This window comes from Bos indicus, chromosome 25 (genome assembly GCF_029378745.1).
Source record: "Bos indicus isolate NIAB-ARS_2022 breed Sahiwal x Tharparkar chromosome 25, NIAB-ARS_B.indTharparkar_mat_pri_1.0, whole genome shotgun sequence".
In the NCBI taxonomy this organism is placed as follows: Eukaryota; Metazoa; Chordata; class Mammalia; order Artiodactyla; family Bovidae; genus Bos; species Bos indicus.
The window spans coordinates 14,090,414-14,116,735 of NC_091784.1; the positions used below are offsets into that span (position 1 = coordinate 14,090,414).

The 26,322-nt window shown below is 40.0% G+C and overlaps 1 protein-coding gene across 10 annotated transcripts in view; it reads left to right on the forward strand.

The window, feature by feature from the left end:
• MRTFB (myocardin related transcription factor B) overlaps positions 1–26,322 on the forward strand; it is a 291,519-nt gene that overhangs the window by 124,862 nt on the left and 140,335 nt on the right. For 3 of the 10 annotated variants that reach the window (XM_070779690.1, XM_070779692.1, XM_070779691.1), the window contains one exon: positions 17,052–17,095. The exons of the other annotated variants lie outside the window; for them this stretch is intronic. The gene's annotated coding sequence lies outside the window, so the exon portion shown is untranslated. The remainder of the gene's footprint in view (positions 1–17,051; positions 17,096–26,322) is intronic. 10 annotated transcript variants of the gene reach the window in all.

Here is a 26,322-nt window from a genome sequence, read left to right on the forward strand (position 1 = left end):
TAGGGTGTTTTAAGGCAACATTCCATAAAATGAATTGTGTATGTGTATATGTGGTATCTGGAAGTTTCATACTGTTGTTAGAAAAATACTCCGAACAAATTATAGTGACCTGCTTTGCCTAATTTCATGTAGTTTGACGAAAATTTATTCAGCACCTTGTATAGGTCCACAGTCCCTTATCTTAAACCGTGGGGCCCAACTGCATTTTGGAATACAGACTTCTTTGAATTTTAGAAAGTGAATATGCCACACAGTGAGGTCTGGGGCAGAGTCTTGAATCAAACATTAATCCTCTGACTTGAAGCATTCATATAAATGGGATAAATGTACTATAAATAACTGCAAGTCAGTTCAGGTTCTGGTTTTGCTGCCACATAATTCTAGTTAGGTTGGGCCACAGATGAATTGCAGAAAACTTGGCTTTTGGAATTTGAGAGCTCCTCAATAACTGGTTGGAGAACTCTGATTGGTACACATCACAACCTGTGTCCGAGCATCTCTTAAGTGCCTCCCTCTATCCTCAGAACCACTGTGAGGTCAAGCCACAGCTCTGTCACAGGAGCTCCCTTCTGCTCAGTTCCCTGGCAGTTCATTCTCCTAGGCGATTGTCCTAAAACAAGTTTTGTTCATATCCCTCCTCTGTGTCAGTCCTTTCAGTGGCTTTTTATTGCCCTACAGTCTGCATTTCTAAACACATCACACAAGGTCAGCGTGATCTGGGCCCATTGACTTCTCTAGCCCTTCCACAGCAACTCCCCATGTTTCCGTCAGGCCAACCCTTTTCTTCCCCTCCATCGTGCCCTGCCTACTGGCTGTACCTCCCATCTGGAAGCTGCTTGATCCTGCTTCCGTCCTTCCATTCCATCCTAACTCATTATTTTTCGTGTTTTGAATTAGATGTCTCTTCCCAGGAAACCTTTCTACCCCTGGTTCTAGACTAGGACCCTCCTCGCCTTGGTGTGGAACACCTTGTATTCCTGTTGCATTGTGGTGTGGTTACATTGCTGATTCTCTGGAGCCCGTTTCTCGACTGCTGCATGACTGACTGTTTTTCTTTTAATACACCCAAGGCCTGGCGTTTAGTACTCTCTGAGGCCTCTGGCACCTGACCCACCTGGCCTCTGGCCATCGTCTGCTGACATTTGTTCTGCTCGAGCAGTCAGCTTCTAGACGTGGTTCCCTGTAGCCTCTACCAGGTTTCTCTACCTTGGCGTTACTGACATTTGGGCCAGATAATTCTTTGTTTGGGGCTGGGGGGCTGTCATTGTAATCATCATATAGGATGTTCAGCATCATCCCTGTAGAGACCAGTAATGCCCCACTGCCCTCTGCCCCATTGTGACAATCAAAAATGCCTTCAGACATTGTTAAATGTCCCCTGGGGGACACAGTCACCCTAAGTTGATCCACTTGTCTAGAAGGAAAGCTCTTTTAGGCAGAGGTTATGCTTACGTGGATCTTCATAAACTTAGCTTGTCACACATAGTCCACTTAAATGTATTGAATTGGGTAAATGAGGATGAAGGTACTGGGCAAGGAAGGGGATGGGTGGGAGAATGAAAAGAAAGGTTAGCCTTTCACATGAGGAGGATGAGAGAAGAGAAGGAAATGGCAATCTACTCCAGTACTATTGCCTGGAAAGTCCCATGGACAGAATATAGCAAGTGCTTTGTGAGGAGTTGAGTTACTACACAGTGGACTCATGCTCTGTTTGGCCTCTTCAAATGACCACTTCTTTTGCCTTTTCGGCCATCCCCTAAGGACTTCTTTCCTGCCTTAGAGCTGATTGCTCAGAGGTGTCTTAGAATCAACCAGGAAGCATTTGTTAAAGCACCATGAAAATCATGGGCACAGATACGGGTCAGAAGCGACCCTGTCCTGTTGCTTTAGGCTGGTGGGAAAGACACTGTCCAGAGGCCCTTCCACCCCTCCCTTCCTGGCATGTCCCTATTTCTCCTTTCCCGTGTAGATTGTTAGGCCTTTCCATTATGTCGTCCCATGGCACCTCTTCTTTTCCTTCATAGTATTCCTCACAATTTTAATTATTTTTTTCTTTATTTAGTGTTTCTATTCTTTGAGATTAAACTCTATGGAGGAAGGAACGGTGTATGTTTTGTTCATTTATCTTTCTGTAGCTCCTGGCATAGTATCTGGTGCATAGTAGGCATTCAGTACATAATTTATGTGAAAAAGAGAATGTGTGTGTGGTGGGTCCTCCAAGAACCCATATTCCGGTAGAGGGGACAGTGCATACTACAATGTCAAGTTCTGTACCAAAGGAGCAACAAAGTACAGTGCTGGTTTGGGAGTAAGATAGAGTAAATTGGACTAGAAGTATCTGGGTTTGGGGGGAAGAAACTTATAAAATACAGAAGACCTGGAAAGAAAGAAGAAAAGCCATTCATGGCTAGAGGCTAATGTTGTTGTTCAGTTATTCAGTCATGTCTGACTCTCTGCAGCACCATGAACCGCGGCACACCAGGCCTCCCTGTCCTTCACCATCTCCCAGAGTTTGCTCAAACTCACGTCCATCGAGTCGGTGATGCCACCCAACTATCTCGTCCTCTGTCATCCCCTTCTCCTCCTGCCCTCAATCTTTCCCAGCATCAGGGTCTTTCCCGGCATGGGCTTCCCTAGTAGCTCAGCTGATAATCTGCCTGGGGAATGCAGGAGACCCTGGTTTGATTCCTGGGTTGGGAAGATCCCCTGGAGAAGTGATAGGCTACCCACTTCAATATTCCTGGCTTCCCTGGTGGCTCAGATGGTAAAGTATCTGCCCGCAACGTGGGAGATCTGGGTTCAATCCCTGGGTTGGGAAGATCCCCTGGAGGAGGGCATGGCAAGAGGCTCAATACCAGGAGACAACCATTTTGATAAATGTCGATGTCTGTTTCTCTTAATATTTCTTTAAAATACAGTTACTTTATGCTTTGAAATAGTTCATGAATACAGAAAAATATAGAGAATAATATGATCTTTGAACCGTTTTAGTCAAATCATATCATTTTACTACCACTGCTTTACATTAAAAGCTTAAAATTGTATAAAATAAAATATTGCGCATATATTTGATGTCCCCTGTGTAACCTCCCAGCTGCTATTTCCCCACCTTCCTTCTGCAGAGAACCATCGTCCTACAGTGGGTGTGTATCATTCCCATGCTTAGCTTTCTTCTTAATTACATACATATGTGTTAATCAACAATGTTTGTGGATCTTGAACTTTGTACAGTATGGTATCATCATACTCTGTATGTATTTCTGCAACTTGCTTTTTCATTTACCTTTGAGATGTATCTGTGTAGGAGTGTGTACCGGTAATTCTTCCTTTTTGCTCTATGTATTCTAGGATTAGACTATAGTTTGTTCCTTCTCTGTCAGTGGAAATTTGGTTATTTTCATGCTTTGCTACCAAGTGACGTTACTGTGAACATACTACCTTGTACGCATTTAAGAGCTTCTCTAAAGTTTGTAGCTAGAGGTGGAATTGCTGGTGCACAGGGCATGTGCCTCCTTGACTTCGCTAGCTGTTGCCAGATCATTCTCCAGTGTTGTACAAACTTCAGCCCTCAGCAGCACCCTCTGAGAGTTCCTGTTGTTTTGTATCCTTGCTAATCCCTGGTATTGCCAGGTTTTCGAAGGTTTCCTAATTTCAAGTTGTGCATTTCCTTGATTTCTGGTGTGTGTGAGCATCATTTCTTATGTTTATTTGGCTGTTTCAGTTACATCTTTTGTGACTGGTATGGCTTTCTATTGGGTTGCTTTCCGCCCCCCCCCCCCTTATATCTTTAATTATTTGTGTATTCTATTTATCTTAGTTGGTATTTTTGCATTTCAAATATGTTCTGCCAGTAGCTTATCTTTCCACTTCATTTCTGGTGTGCTTTGTTGTGTTTAAGTTTTACATTTTAGTCAAGTCATACCTATTAGTCTGTTCATTTATGGTTGGTGCCCTTTAATACCATATTTAATAAATCTCTCTGTACTCTGAGTACTTTGGGATCATAAAGAGATCCTACCATATTTTCTTCCAAGAGTTCTGCTCTTCAGTGTAAGTCTAATACACATGAAATTTATTTGTGTGTGGGTATGAGATAGGGTTAGGAGACAGGTATCAAGACCATCCCCATGGAAAAGAAATGCAAAAAAGCAAAATGGTTGTCTCGGGAGGCCTTACAAATAGCTGTGAAAAGAAGAGAAGCGAAAAGCAAAGGAGAAAAGGAAAGATATAAACATCTGAATGCAGAGTTCCAAAGAATAGCAAGGAGAGATAAGAAAGCCTTCCTCAGCGATCAGTGCAAAGAAATAGAGGAAAACAACAGAATGGGAAAGACTAGGGATCTCTTCAAGAAAATTTGAGATACCAAGGGAACATTTCATGCAAAGATGGGCTCGATAAACGACAGAAATAGCATGGACCTAACAGAAGCAGAAGATATTAAGAAGAGGTGGCAAGAATACACAGAAGAACTGTACAAAAAAGATCTTCATGACCCAGATAATCATGATGGTCTGATCACTGACCTAGAGCCAGACATCCTGGAATGTGAAGTCAAGTGGCCCTTAGAAAGCATCACTACGAACAAAGCTAGTGGAGGTGATGGAATTCCAGTGGAGCTATTTCAAATCCTGAAAGAGGATACTGTGAAAGTGCTGCACTCAATATGCCAGCACATTTGGAAAACTCAGCAGTGGCCACAGGACTGGAAAAGGTCAGTTTTCATTCCAATCCCAAAGAAAGGCAATGCCAAAGAATGCTCAAACTACTGCACAATTGCACTCATCTCACACGCTAGTAAAGTAATGCTCAAAATTCTCCAAGCCAGGCTTCAGCAATACGTGAACTGTGAACTTCCAGATGTTCAAGCTGGTTTTAGAAGAGGCAGAGGAACCAGAGATCAAATTGCCAACATCCGCTGGATCATTGAAAAAGCAAGAGAGTTCCAGAAAAACATCTATTTCTGCTTTATTGACTATGCCAAAGCCTTTGACTGTGTGGATCACAATCAACTGTGGAAAATTCTTCAAGAGATGGGAATACCAGACCACCTGACCTGCCTCTTGAGAAACCTGTATGCAGGTCAGGAAGCAACAGTTAGAACTGGACATGGAACAACTGACTGGTTCCAAATAGGAAAAGGAGTTTGTCAAGGCTGTATATTGTCACCCTGCTTATTTAACTTATATGTAGAGTACATCATGAGAAACGCTGGGCTGGAAGAAGCACAAGCTGGAATCAAGATTGCCGGGAGAAATATCAATAACCTCAGATATGCAGATGACACCACCCTTATGGCAGAAAGTGAAGAGGAACTAAAAAGCCTCTTGATGAAAGTGAAAGTGGAGAGTGAAAAAGTTGGCTTAAAGCTCAACATTCAGGAAACGAAGATCATGGCATCCGGTCCCACCACTTCATGGGAAATAGATGGGGAAACAGTGGAAACAGTGTCAGACTTTATTATTTTGGGCTCCGAAATCACTGCAGATGCTGATTGCAGCCATGAAATTAAAAGTCGCTTACTCCTTGGAAGGAAAGTTATGACCAACCTAGATAGCATATTAAAAAGCAGAGACAAAAAAAAAAAAAAAAAAAAGCAGAGACATTACTTTGTCAACAAAGGTCCATCTAGTCAAGGCTATTGTTTTTCCAGTGGTCATGTATGGGTGTGAGAGTTGGACTGTGAAGAAGGCTGAGCGCCGAAGAATTGATGCTTTTGAACTGTGGTGTTGGAGAAGACTCTTGAGAGTCCCTTGGACTGCAAGGAGGTCCAACGAGTCCATCCTAAAGGAGATCAGTCCTGGGTGTTCACTGGAAGGACTGATGCTAAAGCTGAAACTGCAATACTTTGGCCACCTCATGAGAAGAGTTGACTCATTGGGACAACCCTGATTCTGGGAGGGATTGGGGGCAGGAGGAGAAGGGGACGACAGAGGATGAGATGGCTGGATGGCATCACTGACTCGATGCACATGAGTTTGGGTGAACTCCGGGAGTTGGTGATGGACATGGAGGCCTGGCGTGCTGTGATTCATGGGGTCGCAAAGAGTCGGACACAACTGAGCAACTGAACTGAACTGAACTAATGAGATAGGGAACGGTTTTCCATGTGAATCGAAACAGTTGCACGAGTCTGTGTCTTTGATTGCAGAGTTTATTTCCCCCAGCTGGTTTGTGATGCCACTCTATCCTGTTTCTAGTTTGCTCAGCGCACATGGGCTCTGCTCCGTCAGTCTGTAGTGCATCCTTGTGGCAGTTCTACACTGTCCTAGTTACTGTGGCTTTCTCTCTGTATATATTATGGATGGCCCCGTAGTAAGAACCTTCACTGATGGCTGTGATTGGAATTTCGGGTCTGGTGGTTGCATTAGGAAAGTAGATGGATGTGATGCTGTGGAGGGTTTTGAGGAGGACTTTAGGGCACAGGTTAGATCTCCCGTGGGACCTCATGGGTCACTGGATGCTGATAAGGATTCCAGGAGGGACTGGGGTTGCGATTTTCCATCAGTAGTTAATGGTTTTTCAAAGGGGACTTGGAGTCTCCTGTATGTGGTTTTACCTGTATATTCCTTACGAACTTATATATGTGCCTTATTTTTTTCTCTGGAGACCTTTTCATTAACTTTTCATTTAAAATGTTATTCTCTTAAAATCTCACTAGATGCTTCAAACTTCTCTTACCTGAGAAAGCCCTGAGGAACTGGTTATTATGAGCATTCATTGCTTTGGTGTTACAGCCTTCATTTCAAGACTTGTTCTTAGCATTGCCATTTTCTTTTTCAGTTAAAATGGCACTTTTTTTTAAAGCTTTAGGCTTGTTTTTCTTCTATACTTTGTACTGAATTGAATCAGGAAAAAAATGAATACTATTTTTAAATGCTATTATTCTTTTGAAGAAAACCTTCAATTTAAATGTTTGTCTAAACTGCAGAGGGTTTCTGTCAACTGTGTTTGCTTCTACTGAGAATGAGTAACATGACCTTTTTTAGATGTTACAGAGCGAGAGCAATATCACGATGCTTCAAATTATGACATTGTCTTCCTTTTTTTGGTGGCATCTGAAATCTTGTTAAGTAGAACTGAATTGGTAAGAATTAAATAGCTTAGAGAAAATTGGCCGAATAAAGGTCATTATGGATATGAGAGTTGGACCATAAAGAAGGCTTGAGCACCCAAGAATTGATGCTTTTGAACTGTGGTGTTGGAGAAGACTCTTGAGAGTCCCTTGGACTGCAAGGAGATCCAACCAGTCCATCCTAAAGAAGATCAGTCCTGGGTGTTCATGGGAAGGACTGATGCTGAAGCTGAAGCTCCATTACTTTGGCTACTTGATGTGAAGAACCAACTCATAGGAAAAGACCCTGATGCTGGGCAAGATTGAAGGCTGGAGAAGAGGGTGACAAAGGATGAGATGGTTGGATGGCATTACTGACTCAATGAACAAGAGTTTTAGCAAACTCTGGGAGATAGTGAAGGACAGGGAAACCTGGTGTGCTGCAGTTCATGGGGTTGCAAAAAGTTGGACACGGCTTAGCAATTAAACAACACAAAGCTTCTGGTGCTTCTACAGTGTTCAAAAAATAACTTATTAAAAGAGATACAGAATGGGGGGAGGGGGGGACCAAAACCTGTTTTTTTTCCCCTCCCAAAGTGGGAATATCTTTTTTCCTTTGAAAAAATATCTTTTTTTTCTCTTGCTATAAAGAAATTTATACAATGCCAAAGAATACAGAGTAGCACTGCCCAGGAGCACGTTGGGCAGTGATGGGGATGTTCTGTTCCGTGTGGCTAGGCCAGTAGTAATGAGTCATGTGTGTCTGTTGAGCACCTGAAATGTGACTGGTGTGACTGCAGAGCTGAATGTTTAATTTTATTGAAGTATTCAGTTGCTCAGTCATGTCCAACTCTTTGCGACCCCATGGACTGCAGCACACCAGGTCCATCACCAACTCCCAGAGTTTACTCAAACTCATGTCCATTGAGTTGGTGATGCTATCCAACCGTCTCATCCTCTGTCATTCCCTTCTCCTGCCCTCAATCTTTCCCAGCATCAGGGTCTTTTCAAATGAGTCAGTTCTTCGCATCAGGTGGCCAACGAATTGGAGTTTTCAGCTTCAGCGTCAGTCCTTAATGAATATTCAGGACTGATTTCCTTTAGGATGGACTGGTTGGATCTCCTTGCAGTTCAAGAGTCTCAAGAGTCTTCTCTAACACCACAGTTCAAAAGCATCAATTCTTCAGAGCTCAGCTTTCTTTATAGTCCAACTCTCACACCCATACATGACTACTGGAAAAACCATAGCCTTGACTATATGAACATTTGTTGGCAAAGTGGAATCTTTGCTTTTTAATACTTTGTCTAGGTTATGCCGGGGTCCAGCCCCAGCTGATCCAGGGTATTCGAAGCGGGGACGACGTTGGCGAGGATCAGGATACAATAGCTTCAATTAGATATTAATTAAAGATGTAAAGAGTAATAGAATGAGGATAGCTCAGTGGGAAAATTCAGTGGAGAAAAGAGGCTGAGTAGCTTGGTTTACGCGGGAGACCAATAAAACTTCAAGACAAGAAGTCTGCACCACTTACGTAGGCCGCAGGCGTCCTTCCGTTCTCCCAAAGGAGAGGAGACACTGAGGCCTCCCCGGTCGGATCTTAGAAGCCCAGGCATAATTAGTAAGCATGGCGGGTTCCACGCTCCAGATGGAGACTCAGCTCGAGTGAGAGAGAGAGCGACATGGGGAGACCAGTATTTCGAGAAACTGATCCCAATTCTTTATTTTCCATGGTCTACTTTTATACACTGAGATGTTATGCAAAAGTCACAGGGGGTCAGCAGTCCTGACTTTTATCAAAGTTAGGTGCTTCATACAAATGTATACAGAGGTCATAGAGGTGTTACATCATCTTCTGGCCAGGGGGCCTGCTGACAATTTATGACCCTCTCCTTGTGACAGTGGTCAGTCAACCAGGACACTTATTTCTCCAGGGGTGATTATTCTTAAAACAGACGCCACCCAAATAAAGTTACATTCCTATAGGGTGAGGGTGTAGAGGGTTTTAGTTAAGGAAAGAATTTACTTAGCCTAAGGTCTAACGTGATTAATATCAAAGGTTAATACTTATTTCTTCTATATATTCATTAATGTGTGTAAGGGCAGGGGATATGGAGACTTAGCAACAAACATTGGCTCAACAAATGAAAAACCCTTCACCAATACAATTTCTAATCAGCCCACTATACTTAACACTTATAGTTTTCTAACTTTTCTAAGGAACCTGTTTTTAGAAGGTTAAAGCATCTCGTGCCTCTCACGGTTGGGAGGCTGTGAGCAATCACATGTGGCCAGACGAGCCTGTCAGGCAGGCTAGAGAACCTTCAGAGGAGTTTGTAGGTTAAAACACTCTTGTCATGCCCAGGAGTTTTTATTAACTGGAGCTCTAAGTTAACTCCTTCTCCGAAAGAGGTGGTGGGGGACAGCCCCCCGTAAAGTCAGAGGTGTAGGTGAGAGCACAAAGTAGTAAAGTAGACAGGCTGTGGTTATGGGGGTAGATGCTCGAGGATTTCCAGGGGTACTCCTGAGGCTTGATCCCGCCTTTGCGTATGTCGAGCCTCCTTCCTCATGACCTTTGCCATGGGCAGAGTACCTCACTCTGGCCCCCAATAAGGTTAGACATAGCTTTTCTTCCAAGGAGCAAGTGTCTTTTAATTTCATGACTGCAGTCACCATTCACAGTGATTTTGGAGCGCAAAAAAGTAAAACCTGTCACTGCTTCCACTTTTTCCCCTTCTGTTTGCCATGAATTGATGGGACCGGATGCCGTGATCTCAGTTTTTTGAATGTTAAGTTTTAAACCAGTTTTTTCAATCTCCTCTTTCATCCTCATCTTCACCTTTTTAGTTCCTCTTCATTGTCTGCCATTAGAGTGGTATCATCTGCATATACAAGGTTGTTGATATTTCTCCCGGCAGTCTTGATTCCAGCTTGTGATTCATCAATGTGGCATTTTGCATGATGTACTCTCAAATATAAGTTAAATAGGGTGACAGTACACAGCCTTGTCACACTCCTTTCCTAATTTGAACCAATGACTTGTTGCATTTAAGATTTTAACCGTTGCTTCTTGACCCACCTACAGGTTTCTCAGGAGACAGGTAAGTTGGTCTGGTATTCCCATTTCTTTAAGAATTTTCCATAGTTTGTTGTGATGCACACAGTCAAAGGCTTTAGCGTAGTCAGTGAAGCAGAAGTAGATGTTTTTCTGGAATTCCCTTGCTTTCTGATATGATCAAACGAATGTTGGCAATTTGATCTCTGGTTTCTCTGCCTTTTCTAAATCTAGCTTACATCTGGAAGTTCTCCATTCATGTACTGCTGAAGCCTAACTTGAAGGATTTTGAGAATAACCTTACTAGCATCCAAAATGAGCACAATTATACAGTAGTTTGCCCTTCTTTGGGATTGGAATGAAAACTGACCTTTTCCAGTTCTGTGGCCACTGCTAAGTTTTCCAAACTTGCTGACATATTGAGTGCAGCACTTTAACGGCATCATCTTTTAGGTTTTTAAATAGCTCATCTTTTAAGTTTTTAAATTTCATTACCTTCACTAGCTTTGTTTGTGGTAATGCTTCCTAAAGCCCACTTGACTTCATACTCCAGGATGTCTGGCTCTAGGTGAGGGACCACACCATTGTGATTATTCCTAGTTATTTTTTGTATAGTTCTTCGTGTTTTCTTGCCACCTCTTCTTATCTTTTCTGATTCTGTTAGGTCCTTACTGTTTCTGTCCTTTATCTTGTCCATCCTTGCATGAAATGTTTCTTTGATACCTCCAATTTTCTTGAAGAGATTTCTAGTCTTTCTCATTCTATTGTTTTCCTCTACTTGTTTGCATTGTTCATTTAGGAAGGCCTTATCTCTCCTTACTCTTCTCTGGAACTCTGCGTTCAGATGGGTATATCTTTCCCTTTCTCCCTTGCTTTTTGCTTCTTTTCTTTCCTCAACTGTTTGTAAAGCCTCCTCAAACCACCAGTTTGCTTTCTTGCATTTCTTTTTCTTTGGGATGGTTTTGGTTACCACCTCCTGTACAGTATTATGAACCTCCATCCATAGTTCTTCAGGAACTCTATCAGATCTAATCACTTGAATCTATTTGTCACCTCCACTGTATAATCATAAAGCATTTGATTTAGGTCAAACCTGAATGGCTTGGTGGTTTACCCTATTTTCTTCAATTTAAGCCTGATTTTTGCCATAAAGAGCTCATAATCTGAGCCATGGTCAGCTCCAGGTCTTGTTTTTGCTGACTCCATAGAGCTTCTCTGTCTTCGGCTGCAAAAGATATAATCTATCCGATTTCGGTGTTGAACATCTGGTGATGTCCATGTGTAGAGTCTTTGCTTGTGTTGTTCAAAGAGGGTGTTTGCTAAGATCAGTGTGTTCTCTTGACAAAACTCTGTTAGTCTTTGCCCTGCTTCATTTTGTACTCCAAGGCCAAACTTGGCTGTTACTCGCAGGTATCTCTTGACTTCCTACTTTTGCACTCCAGTCTCCTGTGATGAAAGGACATTTTTTTTTGGTGTTGGTTCTAGAAGGTCTTCAAAGAACCGTTCAGCTTCTTCAATATCACAATATTACTGTGATATTGAATGGTTGCCTTGGAAACGAACCGAGATGATTCTGTTGTTTTTGAGATTGCACCCAAGTACTGCACGTGAGGCTGCAGACAAGTGTGTTGAGTACTTCAGTGATGTGCATGGGGTTGAGTTGTTAAAAACTGAGAAATCTGCGTTTTGTTTTGTCCTGTTGGAATTCCCTGTTCCAGTCACCTGGTGGAATTGCCTAGGAGATCATATAAAGACCTGTCTGGAGTCACTTGCCTGCAGCCTCAAAGACCATTTAAGGCTGACAGGCTTTACTAGTGCTTTGTCTAAGGAGAGGGAGCTGGATGTCATGCTAACAGGGGTGTCTGCCCTCTGCATGACACCTTGGATAGGTTGGTGGTTGGGGCTGCCTCTAGCCTACCTGAGGGGCAAGTGTGTGAATGGCTACATGGGCACACTCTCTGACTTACATCACCCTCTGCCCAGCCCTTCTGGAAAGGCCATCTTTGCTTCATGGTCAGAATTCCACTGGGGATAAATACTTGGGGCTCTCTCTCATTTGAAATGAAGTCTTAATTCCTACCCAAAGTTTAATGGAAATCCTGGCTTGGCAAAGAGAGAATGGTTATGTCAGCCAGGATCTCCTAGAATTCTCTAAAAATACTCTGTTGTTGCTCATCTGATAGTCTTTTTCTTCTTAAAATAATTTGATTAGTAATCCCATGTAACTAGTTGCTTTTCTCATTTGGCAAATGAGTTTTCATGCACTAAATCTGTTTTAGAAGGTTTATAATATGCTGAGGTCATTTCCATCATGTTCCAAATGATGATTAAAGGTTTTTAGTCTTTATCTGAAAAATATTTTTCTTAAGGACATTGATGTATTTACAGGAAATAATTAAAATGATGCTGCTTGAAAAACAAAGGTCTTATGAAACACAGAAACCTGAGCTCCTTCCCCTTCATTGGTTTAGTCATTTCCAGTACAGAAATTGTAACCCTAAATAATTACTTTCAAGACCTAAATTCAAAATCCTGAACTTTTCTGGCTACTTTAGGAAAAAGCTGAAGAGATAACAAGGTTATAAGAAATAAAAAGTATATAGAGTGTTTTTGTTTTATTAATTGTACTTTAAAAAAAACTTGGTAAATTCTTAAAATCACTGAAATTAGTTTGAGTACCTAGTTTTTTATTTTTTCAGAACAACCCATATATATAGCCATGTTATATTGCCAAATATCTAGAAATCTAAAACCTGTTAAATCCCAAATATTATAGGAAACAGTACAGAATATGAATATTGATTTCAACCTCCATTACTTTTAGAGCTAGCTTGTGTATGCCTATTAGGGAAATTTAAAAAGCATATTATCATTTATTCATCAGAATGTTTTTGTATGTGTGTCACAACATGTGGTAGGAATAAACTCTTTTTTGCTTGGAAGTTTGAAGTACTAGAAGGTCAAGACAAGCTAGAAATGAGGTTTAACATGAAGTTTTTACAAAATTCCCATAATAATTGCATTGGGAGACCAGGAGTTGCTAATATTTGTTGACTACTTAATATGTGCTCAAAGCTCTGCTCTGCACCTCAAATCCATTCAATTGTCCTTTTAATCCTGTGACATAAGTACCTTTGTCACCCTATTTTTAACTAAAGATCCCAAGGCTTTGGAAGTTTAAGTGGTTTGCCCACCAGCTAGAAAATTTCAGAGCTGAAATTTGAACCCAAGCAGCTTTCACCATCACAGGTCTCGTGTGACAAGGTCTCTCGTGAAATGTGGGCTGAACACTGTGACAGTTAGGTGAATACATCTGCCAGGAACCAGCCATACCTAAAAACAAAGCCAATGTGCAATTACTGAATACCTGCTCAGTGCCAACCTTGATTCCAAGCACTTGACGGGTACTGCCACATTTAATTTGCACCCCGACTCAGTGGACAGATTTTGAGTCAACTCTGGGAGTTGGTGATGGACAGGGAGGCCTGGCGTGCTGCAGTCCATGGGGTTGTGGAGAATCAGACACAACTGAGCAACTGAACTGAACTGAAGAGAGATATCATTTACACCCATTTTACAAAGAGGTTTAGGGAAGTTAAGTAACTCGCCCACAGTTGTGCTTCACATAACTCATGAAGTTAGGATAGCGTGTAGTAATGGATTAACATCAGTTTAAGAAAGATTTTTATTAATTTATTGCAAGGATTTCCCTAGTTCTCTTCAGTTTTGATTTTAATCATTGACTAAGATGAATATGCAATAGACAAATTTCAGATGGCACAGCACTGAGTGTGTATATATTGGAAGATGGAACAATATTCAGAAACTGATTTTTGTGTTAATTTGTTTCTTTTTTTACCATTCATGTCTTCATACATCCCTGGAGAAGGAAATGGCAACCCACTCCAGTATTCTTGCCTGGGAAATCCCACAGACAGAGGAGTCTGACAGGCTACAGTCCATGGGCTCGCAAAAAAGCCAGATACAACTTAGCAACTAACCAACAACAAAGTTCAAAGATAATAATCAAACAGCACTAGCATTTGCTCTCCCCTCTGACCGCAGGCACCCTGTTGCACATGCCGTTCACACTCACGCAGTTGGAAATGGTCCTACTGCTTTCTTGTGTCTTTATTCAGAGTTTCAGTTTAGCAAAATGAATATGTGTATATTCTTCTTTTTCTCTTTTTCTAGTTCATTGTTTCACTTACCAACAAATCATATATCTTTCCATGTCAGTATTGTGAGAGCTTCCTCGTTCTTTCTTATAACGGTGTAGCAGTAATATTTTGTTTGGGTGTACAATAATTTAACTCATTTCTTATTGACCATGACTGGCTGCTGCTGCTAAGTCGCTTCAGTCGTGTCCGACTCTGTGCGACCCCGTAGACGGCAGCCCACCAGGCTCCCCCGTCCCTGGGATTCTCCAGGCAAGAGCACTGGAGTGGGGTGCCATTTCCTTCTCCAGTGCATGAAAGTGAAAAGTGAAAGTCAAGTCGCTCAGTCGTGTCCGACTCTGTGCGACCCCGTAGACGGCAGCCCACCAGGCTCCCCCGTCCCTGGGATTTTCCAGGCAAGAGTACTGGAGTGGGGTGCCATTGCCTTCTCCGACCATGACTGGAGTTGTTTCTAATTGGTTGCTATTGAAAATCATATGCAACAAATACAATATCATTGTTTTAAATTTATTTTTAATATTCACATGATAACACTTTTTTTTAAAAGTATTTATTAGGACTGCCCTGGGTCTTCGTTGCTGCACTTGGACTTTTTCTAGTTGCAACAAGCAGGGGCTACTCTGTAGTTGCAGTCTGTGGGCTTCTCATTGTGAGGCTTTTCATGCTGCACAGCACAGGCTCTGTGTGCTTGGACTTCAGTAGTTGCTGCACTCGGGCTCATTGAAGCTCATGGGCTTATTAGTTTCTCCAAAGCACGTGAGATCTTAGTTCCTGGACAAGGAATTGAACCCATGTCCCCTGTATTGACAGGCAGATTCTTAGCCACTGGACCACCAGGCAAGTCCCACAGTCACTGTTTTTGACATACAGTTCTGATTTTTGACAAATATATAGGGTTGTGTAACCACACCCATAATCAAGATACACAACAGTTTCATCTCCCCAAAACTCCCTTGGCTTCCTGTTTGTTATCAACCCCACCTCTGCCAGCCAGGGATCTGCTCTCTGTACTTTCCCACAGTGTCCCTGTACCGAAGCCTCTGAGGGCGGCTTCTTCGACTTAACGTAATGCATCTGAGGTTCAGCCTTCTTGTTACAGAGGATGTTGCTCATCCCTGTTATTGCTCAGTGGTATCGTATGATATGCATGCACCACAGTGTTTTATTCTATCCAAACCGAAGGGCTTTGGATTGTTTCCAGTTTTTTAGACTTATGAATAAAGCTCCTATAAGCATTCATACGCAGATTATAGTATCTTTTTAAAAGCAGCCTTATTGAGGTATCATTTACATACCTTAAGATTAACTCATTTAAATGTGTAAAATTTAATGGATTTTGGTAAATTTACAGAATCAGGCAGCCATCACTATAATCTGATTTTACATTTCATCACACCAGAAAGAAACCTTTGCCCATTTACAGTTAATCCCTCTTCCCACCTCCAACCCTGGAAAACCACTAGTCTGTTTTCTGCCTCTGCAGATTTGCTTTTTCTGGAAATTTCATGTAAATGGAATCATGCAACATGTCGTCTTTGGCATCTGTCTTCTTTCATGTAGCATAATGTTTTTTAGTTTTGTTCGTATTATATCAGTGTTGCTTTCTTTTTGGTGGCTGAATAATATTCCACTAGAATGTATATCACATTTGGTTAATCTATTCACTAATTAATGGACATTTAAGTTTATGGTTTTGAGTTACTATGAACAATGCTGCTATGAATGTATGTTTACAAATTTTTGTGTAGATTTTATGTTTTCATTTCTTTTGGATAGATAACTAGGAGTGGAATTGCTTGATCATTATGAAATTTTATTTAACACTTTAAGAAAATACCAAGTGGTTTTTCAAAGTAGCTGTATCATTTTACATTCTCACCAGTACTATGTGAAGGTTCTGGTTTCTCCGCACCCTTTCCAACACTTCTGATTGTCTTTTTTGTTATAGCCATTCTAGTGGGTGTCAAGGGCTGTCTCATTGTGGTTTTAATTGCACTTCCCTGTGCAAGTGACTGATGATACTGAGCATATTTTCATGTGTTTATCAGAATTTGTATATCCTCTTTAATGAAATGCTTATTCAAATGTTTTGCCCATTTTTAAATTGGAATTTTTGTCTTGTATTTTGAATTTTAAGAGTCCTTTATATACTGGATCAAGCAGTTCATTACCTGATATGTGATTTGCAAAATGCCACAGAATTTTTTTTTTAAACGAAGATACAGTAGGTTTTTTTATTGAATAAATATTTCTGCACTTGTTATATGCCTTTGGTTAGTTTCTGGAGTTTTAAAAAGGTTATTTTTGGCAGTGTTGTCTTGTTTTGTCATTGCCTTTGGGGAGAGGACTTTCTGAGCTCTTTTCTCTGCCTTTCTGAAAGGCCCACCTACAGTTTCATCTTGAACATGTAAATTCCCAGAAGATAAATTGCTGGATCAAAGAGTTTGTGTATTTGTAATCTTAATAGGTGTTGACAAATTTTATCCGTAAAGGTTATATCACTTTATAAAGGTATATTTATTCCATAAATTAGAATTATACCTTCTAATTTATAAGGTAAGGCTCAATTTCACCAATCTGTGTTATTAAACTTTCAGAATTTTGCCAGTCTAAATGAAAATGGTTTCCTGTGGTAGTTTTAACATTTCTTTCTTTGTGAGGAGGGTTGGACATCTTGTCATATTTTAAAAGAACATTCCTTTTCTGTGAGCTTTACTCATATCCTTTGCTCATTAAAAAATTTCGATTATTGATCTTTTCTGTTTATAGGAGCTTATTCCTTTGTGTGACAAGTTGCAAATACAGACTTCCTGGTATGTCATTTTGATCACTTTGATCTTGTTTATGGTTTTCCTGGCATGTAGATGTTGATATGAATATACATATAAATACATATGCATATGTTTAGTTGTTCAGTCATGTCTGACTCTTTGCCACCCCATGGACTGAAGACAGCCAGGCTCCTCTGTCCATGGGATTCTCTAGGCAGGAATGCTGGAGTAGATTGCCACGCCCTCCTCCAGGAGATCTTCCCAACCCAGGGATTGAACCCAGGTCTTCCCCATTGCAGGCAGATTCTTTACCGTCTGAGCCACCATATATAATTATATAATTTATTCATCTTTTTCTGTGGCTTCAGGAGTTGGGGTAATAGGTCTCCCCCACTCCCAAGACAATGGAGGGGCAATGGCATTGGCAAAGAAACGGCAATGGCAAAGAAATAAATTTTCTTCTATAACCTTTATGATCTCTCATTTTAACCATTAAATCTCTGATTCATGAGCAATTTATCCTGCTGAACTATGTTAAGTTTTTCTCCCCCCTTTCTTCAAAAAGTCCATCTCTTAAGCTCTTAATTTGCAGTTCCAATACTGAATTTCCATGCATAGATGTATCAATGTTTAGACCTTCTCTTCTGTATCATGTCTTTCTGTCTCTCACTTCAGACACTAATGTCATACTGTTCTAATTATTGAGGTTTCATAATGTATTTGCGTATTTGCTAAGGCTAGTAGCACTCTTGCCTCTCTTTCAGTGGTTTTCCAGGCAACTTCTGCTTTTTTTTTTTTTTCTTTTCTTTTCCTTAAGGGCTTTAGCATTAGCTTGCCCAGTTTCCCTACTCCACTTCAAAGGAAAAATGATCCTTTTTGTACTTTTATTTCAATCATTTAAATTTTATAAGTTGAATTAGGCAGAATAGACATCTATGTGATATTGTCTTCCTGTCCAAGAATATAATATACTTCTTCAAGTCTTCATTGCAGGTCTTCAGTAATGTGTTAAAATTAGTTCCTTATAAAGATTCTGTACATTCCCAGTTACATTTATTTCTAGATATTTTATCTTTTTCATTGCTATTGTTGATGGGTGTTTTCTTCCATTACATCTTCTATTAATGGTTATTTGTTTAAAAGATAATAAATGAAGCAATAAGTATAAGAAGAGCTTTTTTAATAGAGATAATTGTGAGGCTCTGACCTGGAATTAAAACAAGCAAAAAATCAGTTAAATAGGAAGAAGATGATTGGAGAAACCATTATAATAGTAGCTACTTATATGCTGACATTTAAACTTTGTCATAATCTCATTAATTTAAACTAGGGTCCTGTGACCTGTTTATAAGTGAAAGAATGAAGCTTTATTGAGTTAATACACCTTGCTCAAGGTTATATAGCTTCTTAGTGATATTGCTGAATTTTGTCTTCATATCTAACTCCAGAACCTTAACTCTGAACTGATATCCTGTAGTATACCATTCCCTGCATAAAAGGATTTTGTTAAAGGTTCATATGTATAAATCCACAGCAAATTAATAAAAGCCTCACCAGTGAGTGAAATAGTCTTCCTTCATTTTTTAGCAGTTCATGTGTACCATCATTGGAAAACTGGATTCAGTTCTGGGTCTCATAATTAAAATGTAGATAAGCTATCTTTTAATTAGTTCATGCTAGTATGACCAGAAAAGTGAAACTGTGATTTAAAATAACATTGTCCCAATAAAAATTTTTTTTTATTAAAAATATTAACACTGTCAAATGAATTGATAGTAAGCTCACAGAACACTGAGAATGAGCTATGAATTTTTTAGTATTTCCACTGTTCAAAAATTAATTGAATTTTCTCTTCCTGGTGCCAAGTATAGACCCTGGATTAAGGAGTACATGTTACCCAGAGTAAGTATTCAAGTTACAATTGTTATGTAACATATCACCCGAAACTTCCTGGCTGAAACCCACAGTAGTTACTTATTATCTTCTATGGGTAAGGGATTTGAGGAGGGCAATTGTGGTTTCGTCTCCGGTTTGGTTGCAGTCAGACAGTGGCTGAGAATACAACAGCAAGGGAGGTGACTGAAATAGGGGGGCTACCCAGGCATTTCTGTCTCTTCACCTCATCTCAGGGCTGGTATGTGTTCTTCATGGGCTAGTTTTGGCTTCCTCACCATGTAGCAGCCTCAGGGCATCTCAGCAGCTCCAAAGATGAATATTCTGAGACCTAGGCAGATCTATTATGACCTAATCTTATAAGTCATGTAACACCCTTTACCCTATAGCACAGACTAGCCTAAATACAAGCAGAAGCAGCTTAGGCCTCACCTTTTGATAGGAGGAATGCCAGAGTCACGTTGTAATAAGAAGATGTAGGAATGAAGATAGTGTCATGTCTTCCTTTTGAAAATACAACCTGCCACAGTGATGGTTTCCTTTCAGTACAAGAAAGGAGCTTGTGATAGAATTCTGAGGTGAAAAAGGACTGTTTGTGGAGGAATAAGATGTTTTCCTTATCGGGTATGTTCTAAAGAAGTCAGGGTATCCATAAGGTAGTATGGTTGTAGTGTCTGAAATTATACTCCAGTGTTGTAGAAATGATTCTGGGAATGTTTAACCTTAACTAGTTTGAACATAATAATAAGTGTTTTTTAAAATTTATGAGTGTGGTTACTGTGCATTAAGATGCATATTATATCACTTTGTGAAAAGTTTAGAACTTTTCTAGATAACTTTCTTTTCTAGTTTTCTAATTTTCCTCCCTAGTTTTCTAGATAACTTTTTTAGATAAGAATATCTTATCAAAAGAACTAAATCAACAACCTAGCTTTCCATCTTAATAAAACCAGAGAAGAAGAACAAACTAAACCTAAGGCAGACAGGAGGAAGGAAGTAATAAAATTTAGAATAGAAATAAATAATAGAGAAAATAAATAATAGGAAAAATCAGTGAAACCAAGGGTTTTGATTAGAGTTTTTTGGAAAAAGGGACAAACCTTTACTTAGACTAAGAAAAAAAGAGGAAAAATTCAAATTACCAGAATCAGGAATGAAAGTGGGAACATTACTACTAACATTACGAAATAAAAAGAATTTTAAGGGGATACTGTGAACAGTGAAATGTCAACAAATTAGGTAACTCAGATGAAATGGACCAATTTTTAGAAAGATGCAAATTGCCAGAACTGATTCATGATGAATTAGAAAATCTGAGTAGACCTGTAGCAAATAAATTGAATTAGTGGTGATACAACTTGCCAAAAAGGAAAACCCAGAACCAGATGGCTTCACCAGTTTAAAGAATTAACTCCAATTTTTCGTAAACTCTTCCAAAAAATAGAAGATAAGGGAATATTTAACTCATTATTTGAGGCTGATATTACATTGATACCAAAACCAGACAAAGAGAGCACATGAAAAGAAAATCACAGACTATCCCCCTTGTAAATAAAGGTTATAGCAACCCAAGTCCAGCAGCTTATAAAAAGGATCATGTACCATGACAAGTGGGATTTATCACAAGAATGAAAAATTTATTTAACATCTAAAGTCAATGTTATACACTATATAGCAGAATAAAGAGGGAGGGACCCACAATTATCTTAATAAATACAGAAAAAGCATTTGACAAAATCTAACATCGTTTTGTGTTAAAAACACCCCAAACACTAGGAATACAAGAGAGTGTTTCCAGCCTGATAAAGGGCATCTGTGAAACACCTGCAGCCAGCAGCATACTAATGGTGAGAGACTGAACGCCCCCGCACTTGGATTAGGAACAAGAAAGGACGTCCGCTCTTGCCACTTCTGCTCAGCATTGTACAGTGTCTAGCCAGGGAAATAATGCAAGAAAAGAAATAAAAGGCATCTAGATTAGAAAGGAAGTAAAACTGTTTAAATGAAATGTCTAGAATATAGGCAAGTACACAGAGACAAGAAAGTGGTACCAAAGGCTGGGGGAAAATGGGGATTTAGGAGGTGATGGCAGAAAGTGAAGAGGAACTAGAAAGCCTCTTGATGAAAGTGAAAGTGGAGAGTGAAAAAGTTGGCTTAAAGCTCAACATTCAGAAAACGAAGATCACGGCATCCGGTGCCATCACTTCATGGGAAATAGATGGGGAAACAGTGGAAACAGTGTCAGACTTTATTTTTGGGGGCTTGAAAATCACTGTAGATGGTGACTGCAGCCATGAAATTAGAAGATGCTTACTACTTGGAAGGCAAGTTATGACCAACCTAGATAGCATATTCAAAAGCAGAGACATTACCTTGCCAACAGAGGTTTGTCTAGTCAAGGCTATGGTTTTTCCTGTGTCATGTATGGATGTGAGAATTGGACTGTGAAGAAAGCTGAGCACCGAAGAATTGATGCTTTTGAACTGTGGTGTTGGAGAAGACTCTTGAGAGTCCCTTGGACTGCAAGGAGATCCAACCAGTCCATTCTGAAGGAGATCAGCCCTGGGATTTCTTTGGAAGGAATGATGCTAAAGCTGAAACTCCAGTACTTGGCCACCTCATGTGAAGAGTTGACTCATGGAAAAGACTCTGATGCTGGGAGGGATTGGGGGCAGGAGGAGAAGGGGACGATAGAGGATGAGATGGCTGGATGGCATCATTGACTTGATAGACATGAGTCTGGGTGAACTCCGGGAGCTGGTGATGGACAGGGAGGCCTGGCGTGCTGCTATTCATGGGGTCGCAAAGAGTCGGACACGACTGAGTGACTGAACTGAACTAATGGGGGTGGGGTCTCTTTTAGATATCATGAGATGTTCTGAAATTAGATAGTGATGGTTGCACACCTGTGACTGCTGAAGATCTTAAAATTGTACACATTAAAATGATGGATTTTATAGTATGTGAATTATATCACAACAACAAAAACCACTTATCTACAACTGTTGTTTCACAGCTGTTTGAAATTGCAGTTTTATATTGTATGCTAAAGTGTTTAATGGAGAGAATTCACAACAATTTTGAAAGGACCACGCTACAGTGAGAATAGATTATTTTGTATTTAACTAATGGCATTAGAAACTTAGGTAAAATTATACCATCTGCTAGAGTGCTGTTGCAAAACTCTGAATATTAGCTTTCATTTGGTTTGTACTCTGAACTGTTGTCTCAGAGTGCAGTATTAACACATTTTGCATAAAGTTAGACAGTGATGAAGTAATATCTAAGAAGTAATTTGTATTAACAGATTCCTGAAACCTTGAAAAGACCAAGTTTCCAGTATGAGGTGCCCTTGGCATCAACATCAATTTAAAAATGTTTCGTGGTTGAACCTGCCTTATCCATCTTCCTCTTGCTCAGCTTGTGGGATGGGCAGCCTTCTCCCACTCCTGGACACACTGAATGGGCATGTTGAGGAGGTGACACTGAAGTCTAGTGATGGATTTCTGCCCTCACTAATTATTAAGTTATGTGCTAACCAAAGTCAGCTGTGTTTATTCTTAAATATGTTTATTCCAGTAGTAGTAGTAATCATAATTATGTAGTTTAACCAAATATTATGTAAACTGATGAACTGTGCATGCAAAAATGTTAAATGTCTGGGACCACAAAGCCATGTTACTTAATACTTTTAAATTGAGTGTGGGCAAGAAACTAAATTGGCTTCAGAACTGTAAAAATATAGACACACACTGTGCTCAAAATCCTTTAAATTTTTGTTCTACTTTAAATAAATGGAAACTAGGAGTCATAGACAGTGGTGGTTTATGCCAGAGAGCTGACATCTACAGAGAGACGGCCTTGACTCTATATTGGAAGACTGGCAAACACATGGGTCTTTCTTTCTGCACTCCGACTTAAAGAAAATGTCTGACAATTTATGTATATCAGTTGTAATGATTCCTCTGTTAACTGAGTTTTTCATTTTACCCAGTATCTAGTGTGGTTGCCTCAGACAAGAGGGTTGCTCTTCTGAGTACTGGATTATAAGTTAGAGGACTTGTACAGAGGACTCGTGGTTCCCAGCTATGCTACTTAACTAGTCAAGATAGCTTGGATAAGTAAATTAAGCTTCATCTTTTTTCATGTATTAATATTTTGCAATACTTTGTTTAATATCTTTGCTTAAATTGAAATTCAAATTCTACTGATTTCTGATATCAGAAAGAGTAAAGAGCTTAGAAAACAGCAAAAAAAAAGACCACCCTCCTAAAAGGAGGAGGGGCCCTTACTCGTCCCCTTTCTTTCTGTTTTTCTCTTTCTCTCTTCTCTTCTTCCTTCCCCTCACAACTCCTCTCCCTGCCTTATAGAACTTAGAAATAGGAGTACAGTATATATTTTTTATCTGTTAAGTAAAACATTTGTTTAATCTGTTTATAAATGTTTACTTTTAGCTTTTAAATCAAATGCCAATTTATGGTTCAACAAAACTAGAGTTTGTTTTTAACCTAGTGTTTGATAAATGTGGGAATCATTTCAGCTTAAAATTAATCCTCCAATCAGTTCTTATTCTCTGAGAATCATTCATTTTGGATCAACTTGGAAAATGTAATTGTTCAAGCTAAAAAGATTTGGGTTTTGGCTGTTTTACTTGTGGAACAAATAAAATTTTCTAGCTTTTTCTGTCTTTTTATATAGTGATTTAAAAGCCACATGTATTTTAAACTTTTGCTAATTCAAATTTTTATTTATAGATTATAATGAATATTTCAGAAACACTCTTTACATAAATGTTAGGTACAGTACTTCAGAATGCATTTGGAGAGTGTTAAGTATGCACTTTGCTCCATGTTCTGTTCATTTGAAACATGTCTGCAGTAAACAAGTTAAAAAATAAATCACCATGTTGGCATTTTTACAGCTACAACAGCCACTTGAAGCACAGAAGAGCAGTTATGTAACCTTTTCTATACAGTGTATTGTCAGTGTTCAGTATATTTGTAGTACATTTCTGCTATGTATTTAATAGCTGCACATAAAACTTCAACTGCTACAAATGAAAACCCTGCCTAGAAGTTGTTTATTTGAAAAAGTTATAACCTGATGTCAAAAACATGTCTTGTTTATGTGCAGTACATCTACAGCTTTAGATTTCATTTTCTTCTCTAAAGTTTAATTCCGGCTACACCTTCAGGGTTTGCTAAAGTGGAACAGTAAGAGGAGAGAGTTTCCTTCATCCGCCCTGAAGCAGATGAGGCCACTGGCTTCTTTCCAGCGCTGATGTGTCATAACTGCGTGCTCGACAAGGTCTACGCACAGAGGTCACGGAACCCAGGTGCCCAGCACAGTGCCTGAGGCTCTGGACCTTCAGTGTGTGTGTAAAGAACGGTGCACGTGGAGCATTCCACAGCTGCCTTTCCCTCCTCTGCACCACTGCCTTCTCCCACAACATCTGTCTCTCCCAATTATTTGCTCCAACTTACTGCACTTTGGCACGTAAATGTCGTGTTATTGTGCAAGGTATATGGGCTTTAAAGTTGGAATCCTGGCCTTTATGCGAGTCTGTCCATTTGCTTCATTTTTCCAAGCTTTGATTTCCTCATCTGTAAAGTGAGAGTAATAACCTACCCACAGGGAGGGTGTGAGAGCAAAATTAAGGAGAGTGTAGAGCAAACTTAGTTTCAGACTGAGTAGAAATGTAGTAGATATTCTTCCCTTTCCTTCGTTTTGTCATTTTCAGAATTAGAAAACCAGATCCCTGAGAGGTTAAGTGATGGTGGTGGTGTAGTTGTTAAGTTGTGTCTGACTCTTGTGACCCCATGGACATGCCTGCCAGGCTTCTCTATCCATAGTCTTTTCCAGACAAGAATACTGGAGTGGGTTGCCATTTCCTTCTCCAGGAAATCGTCCTGACCCAGGGATCAAACCCAGGTCTCCAGTACTACAGGCAGATTATTACGGACTGAACTATCAGGGAAGCCCAGTGATTTACTTCACTAAGTAAAGAAAGTAAAAGTGAAGTCTCTCAGTCATGAGTGAAAGTGAAGTCGCTCAGTCATGAGTGAAAGTAAAGTCGCTCAGTCATGTCCGACTCTTTGCAACCCCATGGACTGTAGCCTACCAGGCTCCTCTGTCCCTGGGATTTTCCAAGCAAGAGTAATGGAGTGGGTTGCCACTTCCTTCTCCAGGGGATCTTCCCGACCCAGGGATTGAACCCGGGTCTCCCACGTTGTAGGCAGACATTTTACCGGCGCAGCCACCAGGGAAGCCACGAGGTGGATCACTGGTTAACGGATTTACTTCAAGTCAAATAGCTCTTTCTTCAGCCACACCCTTTTTCCAAAGTGCCCTCGGAGGGGCCTGCGGTTTCTCACGGTGAACACTCATTCCTGCTTGCCAGCTTTTCCAGCTCTCCAAATCAGCCGCCCTCAATTCTTTATTCTCCCTTACTTTTCGTATGAGCTCGTTATGAAGCCTTGACATTTTGTCTCTGAAGTATTTTTAAAATTTATTCCCCTTTCTTTATTTCCACTGTCTTAACCTAGTCCATCAGTCTTTCAGCCTGAGATTTTTTTTTTCTTAACATCTTGAACTAATCAGTAATCATTTTATTTGCTTTTTTATTGAGGTAAATATTGATTTACAGTATTAGTTTTAGATGTACAACAAACATTGTGATTCACAATATTTATAGATTATACTTCATTTATGTGTGTTAGTTGCTCAGTCGTGTCTGACTTTTTGCGACCCCATGGTCCATCCATAGAACTCTCTAGGCAAGAATACTGGAGTGGGTTGCCATTCCTTTCTCCAGGGGATCTTCCCCACCCAGGGATCGAACCCTGGCCAGTCCTGCACTGCTGGCAGATTCTTTGCCATCTGACCTACAAGTGAAGCCCGTACTTCATTTATAGTAATTATCCAATATTGGCAGTATTCCCCGTGCTGTACAACATATCCTTGTAGCTTATTTTCTTGTAGTAGTAGTAGTTTTTATCTTTTAATCCCTGACTCCTGTCTTGCCCCTCCCCCCACTCCTAACCTGTATCTGTGAGTCTGTTTCAGTTTTCTTGTGTTCATTTGTTTTATTTTTCAGATTCCATCCATAAGTGGTAACATACAATTTTTGTCTTTCTTTGTCTGAGTTACTTCACCAAGTGTAATACTCTCTAGGTCCATCCATGTTGTTGCAAATGACATTTTCCATTCTGTTTTGTGGCTGAGTAATACTCCATTCTATACATATACTGCATTTTTATCCACTTGTCTGTTGATTGGTCCCTAGGCTGCTTCCATACCTTGGCTACTGTAAATAGTGCCGCTGTGAACATTGGTGTACATGTATCTTTTCAAATAAGTGTTTTCATTTTCTTCAG